This window comes from Echinops telfairi, unplaced genomic scaffold (genome assembly GCF_000313985.2).
Source record: "Echinops telfairi isolate 266 unplaced genomic scaffold, ASM31398v2 ScPeMD7_7469;HRSCAF=8507_0, whole genome shotgun sequence".
Lineage (NCBI taxonomy): Eukaryota > Metazoa > Chordata > Mammalia > Afrosoricida > Tenrecidae > Echinops > Echinops telfairi.
The window spans coordinates 30740821-30753350 of NW_022111372.1; the positions used below are offsets into that span (position 1 = coordinate 30740821).

The 12530-nt window shown below is 45.5% G+C and overlaps 1 protein-coding gene across 3 annotated transcripts in view; it reads left to right on the forward strand.

Annotated features, from left to right (window-relative positions):
* Positions 1 to 1623: 1623 nt before the first annotated feature.
* The window catches only part of KCNJ15 (potassium inwardly rectifying channel subfamily J member 15), a 52558-nt gene continuing 41651 nt past the window's right edge, over positions 1624 to 12530 (forward strand). For 2 of the 3 annotated variants that reach the window (XM_045284414.1, XM_045284413.1), the window contains exons 1-2: positions 1624 to 1660; positions 1883 to 2078. The gene's annotated coding sequence lies outside the window, so the exon portion shown is untranslated. Of the gene's footprint in view, positions 1661 to 1882; positions 2079 to 2100; positions 2161 to 12530 lie in introns of those variants that run through there. The other variant, XM_045284415.1, reaches the window with a different exon arrangement.

The following is a 12530-nucleotide window of genomic DNA, read 5'->3' on the forward strand; positions in this document are numbered from 1 at the left end:
AGCAGCCCACGATGTTTACCTTGTGCCTCCCAAGGAGCAGACAAAGGAAGAAGCCTGTGCACGAGGTTTCCCCTTCCTGGTCTTTCCTCCCCTTGGTGTTTGCCCACTGTGTCACTGGACTTTGACAGCACCCCCGATGAGAGGCCTATCGGATCCCAGTGTTGAAGCAAAACTCACTAGCTCTAAGTCCAGGTGCTCTACGAGTTCATCATTCTCCCACGCCCCAATCCCTGGGCAGCCCAGAGCTCTCTATCAAAGGACATCCCCTGCATGACCAGATGGAAGAGGAACCCCTGGCTTCAAAGACAAAAGGGAAGGAGAGCCATGGGCACCGTTCCCACTGGTGGAGCATGGCAACGCCATGACGTGTACTGGGCTTTGAGTCAGAGAGAGGGCAAAATGGAAGATGGGCCAGCTCCCATCCTCAGGACAGCAGTAGCTGCACTCGCGTGAAGTGGAGGGACCCACGTGAACCCAGGGCAGAGCAAGAACCCCTTGTTTCCAATAAATATACGTCCCTCCTCTCCTTGTGCCCACCCAGTTAAACCAGATGCACCATGCTGGCCCCAGCAAGGTGTCTGTTCCAAGGACCTGTGCCAATGGCATCGTGTCCGTAATCAGGAGACCCTGCGCTTTCCTTGCCTCCGTGCTGTGTGGGCACCTCATCAGCAGAGACACCTATGGGAGGTGCATCCTGTCCTGGGACTTAAGAGGGTTCATAGGTAGAATTTTATTGAGCCTTCTATCTTGTCGACCTATCTTGTAGGATGCACTGCACTCACAGCCACCACCCGTCTGTCAGCCGAGGATTGTGGACGACTAGGCTGATGAACAGGTTTTACCTGCACTTCGAGACTAAGATTAGAAAGAAAGACCTGGGGGTCTAGTTCCAAAATCCAGCCAATGAAAACCCCGAGGCTCACAATGGTCAGACGGACAACCAAGCATGGGGATGGTGCAGCAGCAGGCAGCACTTCGCTTCCTTGGCTATGGCACCATCAGGGAGACAACAGGGGCTGGGCACAAGGGCAGTCAGCCAGGTGAGCCCAGGACTAGCCTCCAGGGATACAAGATTGACTCCTGAGGTAAGTTACGGCTTCCCATTCCAGAGACCAAAACAATCTCCCCTTAGGTTTCTGCCTCGAGGCTGGAATTCTGTCCATTGCTCATAAAGGAGCTATGGCCTTTCAAGCATGTTGAACACCAAATCAGCCTTGATTCCCCAGATCCTGACGAAGTCAACGGGGCCCATGGCTCTCCAACGTCAGTCTTTACATTTTGGGATCCGAGAAATCAACATAGGAAAATTCAACAGGGCCAGAAGGGGATTGAGCTAAAAACACGTTTCCCTCAGTTTGTAGTATATATTTTTTAAGTCCTCCTGCTTGTGAGCATACATATTTGCTATCTGTATAGTCTGTTTCAGTTTGCCCTGAGTTCCCAAGGAAGCAGGGGGTTTTGTTAATATTCAGTTGGAAAGGGCGAGGGAAGAGGAGGGGAGAACATTGGGGCAAAGGAGAGCTTGTTAGAAATGATAATCTGGTTATTTATTTATACTTTACTTCAACCGAGGGGCCTTTAAAAGCCTTTGATAAGAGTGTCTTAAGTTTCTTCCAAGACTAACTGGCATTGTAGAAGGACATCAGTGTCTTTAATACAGGTGTGTGCCGAGACTGCGGCTGCGTGCCCATTAGAATCCTGTGTTGGTCTGTAGATTTCCTTAAACCTTAGTCCGACTGACATCATAGACTCCCTTTTCAGATTCTCTCTCTCTCTCTCTCTCTCTCCCCTAACTTTCCTCCCTCCCCCTCCCTCTTTCCCTTTCCTCCCTCCCTCCGCCCAATCTCTTACAATCTCTTTCTTTCCTTTTCAATTCCTCCAGGTAATTCCTACTCAAACTTGTACCAACTTGCTTTTGACTGACAGTGAGCAGCGAGGCGTTTTCTTCCTATGGAGTAAACCTAAGCACCTATCTTTGCTGGGGCAACCTGCCTCGGCTGATTTTGTTTTCTCCTTCCCTCTGTGCGTCCCGCCTTGTCGCAACTCCACATGCAGCCAGGAGTGGGAAGGCATGGCAGGTAAGGCGTGCGCCCTTCCTTCCACGCTGACACACACACACGGTGACCAGCTAGAGGACCTCTCTGGACCTTACTTCCCAAGGTAAGGAGAAGGTGGGGATTGCTTTCAAACAGGCTCAAATCATTCAGGGCTCTATGCTTATCTGGGGGAATTTACAAGAGCTGTTTGCATATGGGAAACGGGTTTGTACTTAATGATGGGAATAAAAAACAAAGACTTTCTTCTGTCCTGAGAAACTATCTCCAGATGTCGTCCTGCTTGCTGTCGGGGAAGTGATCTAGGTCGGAGAGAAGAATTTCTCCCACTCCGTTTTCAAGGGGCTTGCTCCCTTAAGTTCTGTCAAAGTCCGTTTGTTACTGATTTTCGGCGATGATCGAGTTCTCAGGGTGTTTTTCTGTCAGGTTTTTCCCTTGTCGGTGGAGAAATCCGTTTGGGTTGCCAAAAGGGGCAACTTCAGTGGAATATTTTAAAATCTGTTACCTATTCTTATGAGAAGGAGGCGGGTGGGAAGTTATGTAAGTTTTCTGTGGTAGGTATAAGGAATGTAAACAATTCAGACTTTGGAAACATTATGGATTTAGTTGATGACCCGTAGATGATGCTTTTGTAAAAAAGAATTTGTGTATCATTTGAAGGGGCTTTAGACTACACTCGGCAAGTAAGTGCCGCCCTGGGTGAGGTGTCCACGTTTCTCCTGCGAGGTCTCCCTTTATCTCCTCTCTGACTTCCGCGTCTAGTGGCCTGAAGGAAATAAAACCTTTTTGTGCAACAGCTGTGCACTGACCTCAGAATATCTTTACGTTGCTGCTCACAGGAAGCAGGTTCCCGCACAAGCAGGGGTGAGTGAGGATCCAAGAGTGAGGATCCTCACTTACAAGATTGAGGATCCAGATTTTTCCCACTACTCAACCTGTGGCTGGATTTCTCTTTCTCTTGAGTTTGTTTTCATCTTTTTCTGGACCGATAGCAAGGATTTTGAAATTAGTGTGATTCTTACACCTCTCTCTCTCTCTCTCAACCTCAAAATGCATACGTGCACTCAATTAACTCCGACCTCAGTCTCTACGCCTGGTCTATTCTCTCTTAGTGAGGCAAGAAATGTGTAGCAATCAGTAATAGCCCCAGGCGAGACTTTCTCTCGCATCTAAAATTGCCCCAAGAATCAAAAGCCAGGAGTAGAACAAACTATACCACTGCATTGTTAGATGCCATCCTTTTGTGCGAACGAAGTTTCAGGAGGACTTCCACATAAACAGCCAGGCACTTACCTAAAAGGAGGCTCTATCAGGACCACTCCTTCCATACCTTCGTGGAGTTTCTTTCTTTTCTTTCGTTCTTTCTTCTTCTTTTTTTCCCCAGCAGTTTCTTTCTTTCTGAGCTGTAAACCCAAAAGATGACCATCCCGAGAGGGGCCCAGAAGCCAGATGCCAAGGCTCTCCAGTGCCCTCGAGCAGATTGTTAAGTACATGTGTGTAACCAAATCGCCAGTAGTCGTTTCCTAGAAATGCTAATCAAATCACTGCGCTGATGTTTCTGCACAGAGCTAAATAAGCACATAACTATTGGGGGGTGGGGTCGTTCTAGAAAGAGATTCAGTTGGATTTTGTGATTCTGGTGACTTAAGGAAAACACATTTTGAAAGAGACCTCCCTTTCTCTTACCACTCCTTCTTCCCACCAACAGTTGCGGTGGTTTTACGGAAAGGGATGTTTCCCGCTTCCCCTCCCAGTGCTATAACTGATGCAGACAGCTCGTATGTTGGGGGAAAGAGAGCGAGGGAGAGACCCCATGCTCTGCATGCCAGCAGTACTGAAAAGCCAAGAAAAGCAGGTCTTTTGGCCCCTTTGCACATGGCTGTGCACACCCTCTTTCTGCTTTGGTAGAGCAGAAGTCTTGAAATAGCTGTGCTTTCTTGTTCTCTCTCTCTCTCTCTCTCTCTCTCTCTCTCTCTCTCTCTCTCTGTGTGTGTGTGTGTGTGTGTGTGCTACTTTTAAAATATATAGAATAAGGGAGAGTACCTTTATGGGGCTTTAGGCATCCAATAGATTTTTACTGACTTATTCAGGAAATGTCAAGTATTCATTATCACGACCCCATCTTCTGCTCCCATCTCATATGCACCCTGTGGGTTTCCGAGACTGTATCTTAAAGGAGTAGAAAGTCTCATCTCTCTGGTGGAGCAGCTGGTGGCTTGGAGTTGCTGATCCTGTGGATCTAAACACGATGTGTCACCAGGCTCTGTTAGATACGGAGGAGGTCACTTCCTTCTTTGCCCTGATTATTGGGGAATTCGGGGCTGTGTGGAGAGTGTGTTTACATGCTGTATGCATCAGTATAGATGAGCTCTCGGGCAAGAAGATGAGCTGTAAGCAGGTAAAACTGGAGATGGGAACATTGATTTATAGCATATAAGCACTAGAAAACTTCTCTTTTAAGGGTAATGGAACTATGGTCTTTTCCACTAAAACAGTCCAAATCTTCCACGTCATCTGGGGGTCTCCAAATGGGTGTGTTTATTCTCTCCAGTCACAATGACTCTATTCGAAAAGGCAAACTTAAGTAGCAGTAGTAGTAGGGAAGCAACCTTTGCCAGAATTCATGTTGACTTTGATATTGACAAAGAAGAGTCTGTTGATTATTCACGTGTGGGTACAAGAGGACAAACCGGAGCAAGTGCTGATTATGACTCAGGGCAACCCTATAGAGGGTCCATAAGTCTTGATGAGAACAGACAGACTCATCTTTCTCTTAGTAAGCGGCTGGTGGGTTTGAACTGCCAACCCAGTGGTTAGCAGTGCAACATTTACCCAACAGGGCCACCAGGGTTCCACTGACATGCCTGGAGATACAGGACATTTAAGTGCTTCTGGGTAGCACATTTTGTTTGCTAAGTTTGACTTCATTGTGATGAAATATTTTTTTCAAAGATATTCCTGAAAAAAGGGAGGTGAGGGGAGAACATGGACTCTGACAACAATTGCTAACTCTATTGCTCTCTGTATCAACTAAGACCATGGTGGGGGGATGAAATGCAGATGGAATCCACAGAACACGTCCATCCCACCACAGGACAAATGAAAAACAGTTGCCCTGCCATCAACACCCAGTGCATCCGAGCAGAATTGTGCTCAGCAGGATTTTCCATGGCAGCCTTTTCAGGAGTAGACTACCTGGCCTTTGTTTTTGGAGGCACGCCTGGATAGGCTCAGATCTTTAACCTTTTGATTAGCACATTACCCATCGGCACTATCCAGGAATTCCTTTTACTGCACTGCCAGGGCTGTTTAGCCAGCAACATTTGTCTCATCGCATAGTGAAGAGGCCCAAACCTCTTGAGATCTGTTTGGAGTTCCATGGGATTTGGAAGCCCCATTCTCTTAAATAGGCACTGTGCCTTTATTGGTGCATGGGTCAACCAGAAGTGCCCAAGTGCCCTAATTCCTAAAATATCCTTGGTTCTTCTAGGCCTAACATTCTACAGCAGCACAGCCAGATATTCTCACCACTAAAGAAGCATGGATTGGGCTGTATGCTGATACTCCCAATGTAAAAATACACACGAGAGGAAGGAGACAGTTCTGGATGGGGACATGGAAACACATTGTGCCAACAATTCAATTTGCATTCCTTTAGAAGCAATTCAATGGCAGGCTGTTCGTGCTACCTCGGGTCTGAAAATACAAAGAAGAAATATTTGGGGAAAAGAGAAATGAATGATCACAGTTTTGTGTATCCTTTCCCCTGCCCTCCCATGACCCTAGAGCTCAAGTTTAGAGTGAAGTGGCTGTGTGTGTGTATGTGTAAGGATACACCTTAAAACAAAGTTAGGCACAGCTTCCATTGTAGATGATCACAAGTCATCGTGGATGCATTGAATGGGCTCAAAGTCAATGGGATCCTGAGCCTAACCAGGTGTGGGGTACAGGGCTCCTTAATCCTCAGAAGCACAGCATAGAAAGCAGGCAACAACTAGGAGGGATACAGCCTTCTGGAGTCATGTGGCCTGGCTGTAGGTTTCAATTCACAGCCGGCCTTAGTTGGTTGGCATCACCTAGTATCAGATTCATGGCCATGAAACTTTTGCCTGTTTTCTCCAGCGCTGGCAATCAGAGGCAGATCAGGGTTTTATGGAGCCTGAAGATTATGCAGCAGTCCCTGGGTGGTGCAAACAGTTAAGGACTTGACTACTAACCAAACAGCAGTTCAACCCACCCAAGGGCACCTTAGAAGATAGAAAGGCCTGATAATCTGTTTCTGAGAAGTCAGAGCGCTCTGGAGCCCAGTTCTACTCCTGACACCCAAGGCGGTGCCAGGAGTCAGGGTCAATGGCAACTGGTTTGAGTTTTTAATGCATTTGTTTTGCAAAATGAACTGTTTGGGGGGCCTTCTTTAAAGGAAAAGAATGCAACATTCTGACCATCAAATTAGGTAGCAAGCTTCAAAAAGGGCTGACGCAAGCGAGGAGCCTGGAGGCTTGAGTTCATTAACTTCTCTGTAAACGCACTCTGTGTCATGGCAATAAAAGCCCAAGACTCATTTTTTGAATGAATAGTTGAATTAATGTATGCAAATTCCCATTGCTGGCGTCCCTCTAAGTAAATCAGAGAAATGATAAGCAAGTGTACCAAATGAGCATGCTGATCTCTAATGATCAGTGAGGCGGGGAAAATCATCTTCAGGGTATCTACGATGGTGGTAGTTTCACCAGCATGTTGCAATGAAATGTAGACTCAGACTCTGTGGCTTGGCTTTTAGGTCAAGGGTAAGATTCTATCAAAGCTGTTTTTCCTGCGGTCAGAGTAGGCTGGTACTGCCTATGATCAAATGAATGGTGTACTTTTTCCCCTTGTAAAGCTCCCAATTTGAAAGGAATCCTTAGGCACACCAGGTCATTCATGAAGCTAGAACCTAGAGTAATATTGAATGCACGAAGAATGAGCTTTTCCATAAAGGAACTTGAGGGTCTGGTCCTATGCAGTATCCATGTGTCTGGTCTAAGCTGCCTCCACCCTCCTTTCCATTAGTGCTGTCCCCAGTACCCGATAGCAATTTGCAGTGTCATTTCTGGGTCTCGAGATGTGGCTAAGCCTGTTCCTATCGGGCCAAATATGCTCTCTCTCTCCATGATGTTTACATTTTCAAATATTTGCAGACTGATATCTTGCTCCATCTTAGTCCCTTTTGCCAAAGAACACATGGCTGGCTCCCTGAATCTTGCTTTCCTACTTCCTAAGATATCCTTCGTGTCTATCCCCACCTTTGCAGGAAGGGGTTGGAAAAAGTTATCCTTTGCTTCAAAAGGTTTGGGCATTTGATACCACTCATACTCTCCTTCGGAACCCAATCCCCAACTACCCACTAAAAGTTAAAGAACATACATGAGCCAGAGAGTGCCTGATTGCTTTCTCTAAATGCAGAAAAATGAGAGCCCTACCCTGTCTTCTTTATAGTCAGTAGCCTATGGAAAGGATTTACACAGAGATAACAAACTACAGGTTCCACATTACAGACAGCAAGCTACATTATATCATGGGAAAGAGACAGAGACATTGATAATTAACTGACTGTAGACATGTATTTTCTGTGGCATAGGCCTTTGAGTCAGCCCCCAACTTATGATGGCCCATGTGTTACCAGAGTAGAACTGTTGGATCGGGCTGTATTGGCTGTAATGTTTATAGAAGCAGATCACCGGGTCTTTTCTTCTGCAGCTATACTGGGTGGGTTTCAAAACTGTCAACCTTAACATGTATAAACTGTTTTTTGCCCCCCAGAACCTTACCAAACCCATTACAGTTAAGTTGATTCTAACTCAGAGGCCTGAAAGCCCCAGGTAGAATTGCCCCATAGGGTTTTCAAAGCTGTTAATCTTTACAGAAGCAGACTCCCACATTTTTCTCATGAAGAGTAGCTAGTGGGTTTGAACTCCCTATCTTTTGGTTCGCAGCCAACTGCTTTAACCATTGTGCCACTTGGGTTCCTTTGTATAGGAATAAACAACACTGTTCTCTACTCTATTCTGACTCATAGCAACCCTATAGCATTCAATAGAACTGCCCCTGTGAACTTCTGAGACTAACTCTTTACAGGAGTAAAAATCCTGCTCTCTCTCTCTTTTTTAAATCATCTTATTGGGGGCTTGTACAATGCTTATCACAATCCATACTTACATCCATTGTGTCAAGCACATTTGTACATTTGTTGCCCTCATCATTCTCAAAACATTTGCTTTCTACTTGTGTCCTTGGTGTCAGCTCCTCATTTTCCCCTCCCTCCCCGCCCCCCATGAACCCTTGATAATTTATAAATTATTATTATTTTGTCGTGTCTTACACTGTCCAGCATCTACCTTCACCCACTTTTCTGTTGTCCGTCCCCAGGGAGGGGCTATATGCAGATCCTTGTAATTGGTTCCCCCTTTGAAGGAGCAGCTGGTGGTTTCCAAGCACTGACCTTGAGGTTAGCCGTCCAAAGCGTCACCCCTACACTACCACTGCTCTTCTAGTACAGGTGTAGAAAGAAACTATTTCAATGTCAACAGTGTCATAGCAGAATAGTGCTTTATTTTAAAGATATTGTTCAACGAATGTCAAATCCATAATTGAGCCTTATGGTAGAAATTCAAGAACAAGTTGCCAAAGATAATATTTCCTTTTAAAGAGGGCACAAATGTCAGACAGTGTTGATGACCCTGGAAGGACTGGGTTTTATGTGAGTGATTCCTTTCTTGTTAACACAGACACTGTGATCATCTGAACCAGAGACACTCAGGGCTCCAACGCCTGTCAATCACCCCAGTGAGCCTGGCCACCGGGAACTTGAAGGAATTAAACCAGGGGAAAGTGTGGTAGGACAGAAGAGGAGCTGGCTCCTCCCAGTGGGCAAGGCTGCCCTGTGGGGATGAGGTGAGAAGAGCTTTTACTGCAGTGCTTTATGATTCAGTCTTCTAGGAATTGAGACAGAAACCATGCAGAGTAAATGACCTAGTTTTACCTTAACCAAGAAAGCCTTTGTCCTTGTCTTCCGTGTAATAGCCATTGGAATAATTGGAGTCCCTTGGTTTGGGGCTTTCAGGCTACATCTGAGCATCTATAGTGGACAGTAAGAGCTGGCCAGAAAAGACTCACTCAACTAGCCTCAAGAGGCATAATTTAAAAGCAATGACTCAGAGAACTACCTGGGTGGGGAGAATATTTGCCCGTGGGAGGGAGGCCTGTTCCTTGAGGCATGGAAGCTTTGTACAGTGAATCTTCCCCAACTTTGCCCTACATGTTAGTTCATGTGGATCTTTTTTGACAGCAGAAAAACGGGAGTCACCGTGTGGTATATTCTCCAAGAATTCTCAGTTATTCCAGAGTCTTATTGAACCAAGAGGCGTCCTGGTGGGGTAGTGGTTAACAGTTGGGCTGTGATCCACAAGGTCAGTTGTTTGGAACCACTTGGAGAAAGATGGACTTTCTACTCCTGTCAACCGTTATAGTCTTGGAAACTTACAGGGGCAGTTCTACCTTGTCCTATAGAGTCACTATGAGTTGGAATCAACTCGATGGCAGTGAGTTTACGCTCTGAGCAGCTCAGAAAACAAAGGTGTTAGGTGGACTCTTGAGCTTGCAATGACACCCTGAAAGACAAGTGGGAAACAGCCCTGAATTTGTAGTCAGAATACCGGGGTGTTGTGTGGATTCTCCAAACTTGTGGATGGCATCTGCCTCTTTGATGGCAGATCAGCCTGTGAGCTCTGATCTAGCTCCAACAGGTGGCTAGTGCCATAGAGACAGAATGCTGCAGGGCAGTGGGCGATAAGAATAAAGAGGCTAAAATGTGAAGCCTGGCTCAATCTCCACACTTTGGATATTGAATTCATGCAGATTCTTACTGTATAGGTGGCCATGAGGAAGGGATCTATATGGCATGAGTCCATTAAGTGCCAACCATATGCATCATGCATTCTGTCTATGGACAAGAGACAAGAAAGAAGGTCCTGAGACATAATCAAGCTTGACAGGCGTGAAGCTTCTGTTCTGGGTTATTCTGCTGGTGATCAGCATTTCCTGAGGAGGATTCTGTGTAATTCCAGAAATAGAAAGGTCTGGACCACATAGCTTTGTAAAATCTTTCTTTCATATGTCACAGTGATCAAGGACTTATTACAAACGCCAAGAAACCCTGTAGCAAAGAGATCCTTTAACTTTGAAGCCCTAGTTATACAACCTCTGCCTCGCACAGCCTCACAAATGTTATTTCTGTAACCTCCCAGAGGTTACTTACTACAGGTGGTGCTTGGTATGGGAAGCAAGGTGTCCTGTGCTTCAAGAGAGCACATCGTGATGTTCCTGCTGCCACTCGTTGGTCAGTTGCATTTTTGAGAACTGCACTACCTCAACAGGCAATTGGCCAGGCCTTGAGATTGCAAAGCAACAGCTTACAGGCACCCACAAATAATTTATTTCCTCCCACCTCCACGCATTTCCCTACGTCCGTTCTATTCCCCAAAAGAGATATGTTAATTTATAAAGACACACCTTCACACCCGCACATGAATACATCATTGGTCATTGAGTTAACTCCAATACATGCCAATCTTAAGTACATCGGCATACTTGAGTCCATCATTGTGGCTAATCCATTGCACCAGGGGACTCCTTAGCCCCCACTAGCCCTCGACTCACCAAGCAGGACTTCCTTCCCAATGATTGACTCCTCCTAATGTCATGCCCGAAGAAAAGGCATCAGACCATGTTCTGTTGTGTTCCACAAGATTTTCGTTAGTTGGTTTTTGGAACTACCTCATCATGCTCTTCTCCCTAGTCTATCTGAGTCTGGAAGCTCTCCATGGATCGACTCTGCTTGTAAGACAGGTGGAGATAGACAAATGTAAGGTAGATTGAAACAAGATAAGAAACAAAATAAGGGTAAGCCTCAAAAAGTAATTTGATTAAATAATTTGCATAAAGAGTTTTTAAATCATGTTTAAAAAAACATGACAGTATACAGATACACAGTCATGGAATCTTTTTGGTAGATTTCATTTCCTATCTGAACCTGAGAATTACTTATGCAGCTTTTGAATCTGATTTTGCATGCACAATATTCTTTGAACACAGTGTGTCTTGGGATATTTTGTTGTTTTTCACATCATCACAATGCCTATCATTTAGTTTATTACTGAAGTGATCAACTTTCTGCATTGGCTCAGGCTCAGGTCCACACACAGCACCCGGAAGCCATCTCTGGTCCACTAAGATAGGGCTCATCTTGATGGGTCCTAAGCACCCGGATCTGGTTACCTGCCTAACTCCCACACTGACCTAGACAAGGGAGATTTTATCTGACTCTCTTTGTGCTCTCAGCGCTGGGCATATGTAATTCCTCAGGCAGCATTTGTTGAATCGACATGCCTTGGCATGAAGGTACCGTTTTTGCCATAATTACATCTTCTGTTGCACCGCGAACTCACACCCATTCCTGCTCGCAAACATGTAACACAGCAGCGTTCATCTGCAGTGTTTGGGAGGAACATGTACCTGGAAACTCTTTGCTAGTGCCGTTGGGCCCTAGGAAGTACCATGACAGGCACAAGCAGTTGAACGCTTAGCTACTCACGGAAAGGTTAGGGATTGAAGCCCAAGTCCTCAGAGCAAGGGACTAACCATCTAACTTTGAAAGATCACTACCATTGAACACCCTAGGGCAAGGAGGCCTACTTGGAAATACATGGGATCACCATTAGTCAGAATTGACTTTAAGGCAAGTGGTTTGGTCTGGCGTGGGGTTTCTCTCTCAGAGTCTCTGGGTAAGTGCTCGTAAAGCACTTGGCTGCTAACCAAAAGGACTGGGGTTCAGATTCACCCAGAGAGACCTCAGAAGAAAGACCTTCTGATGTCCTTCTAAAACCCGACCAGTGGAAATCATATGGAATACAGTTTACTCTGATGCATGGGAGGGGGAGGTCATAATCACAATGTGTGTGTGTGTGTGTGTGTGTGTGTGTGTGTGTGACATGGAGTTGTTTCTTGGTGGATACTGCAAAGGTTTATGGAATTATCAAGTGGGATTATTTACAAGGGAGACAGCTTTTATGAGTGTGAAGACACAAAGTACCATCTGCCTGCAGTATAGTAATTATTTCAGCCTAACAGGGCGAAAATAGAAGACTTGCAGTATACTTTAGAAAGAAGAAGAAAATTGAAATAAAGCAACAAAGAGCCAGCAGGATTCCGTGTAGGAGTGTGGGCTGAAGAAGATAAGCAGGGAAATGAATAAAAGGGAAAATTGACAGCAATCCTGGGGTCAGAAGGGGTGATTGGATCCATGGTGCAGCCCATCCGGGAGACAACATAATTAACATCATTTTCATTTCTCTCAAATGCTATATTTAGATATGGCCTGTGTTAGCATACCTGTGGCAATAAAGGTATTTGGCTCTCAATGTGTTTTAAATTTTAGGTTGA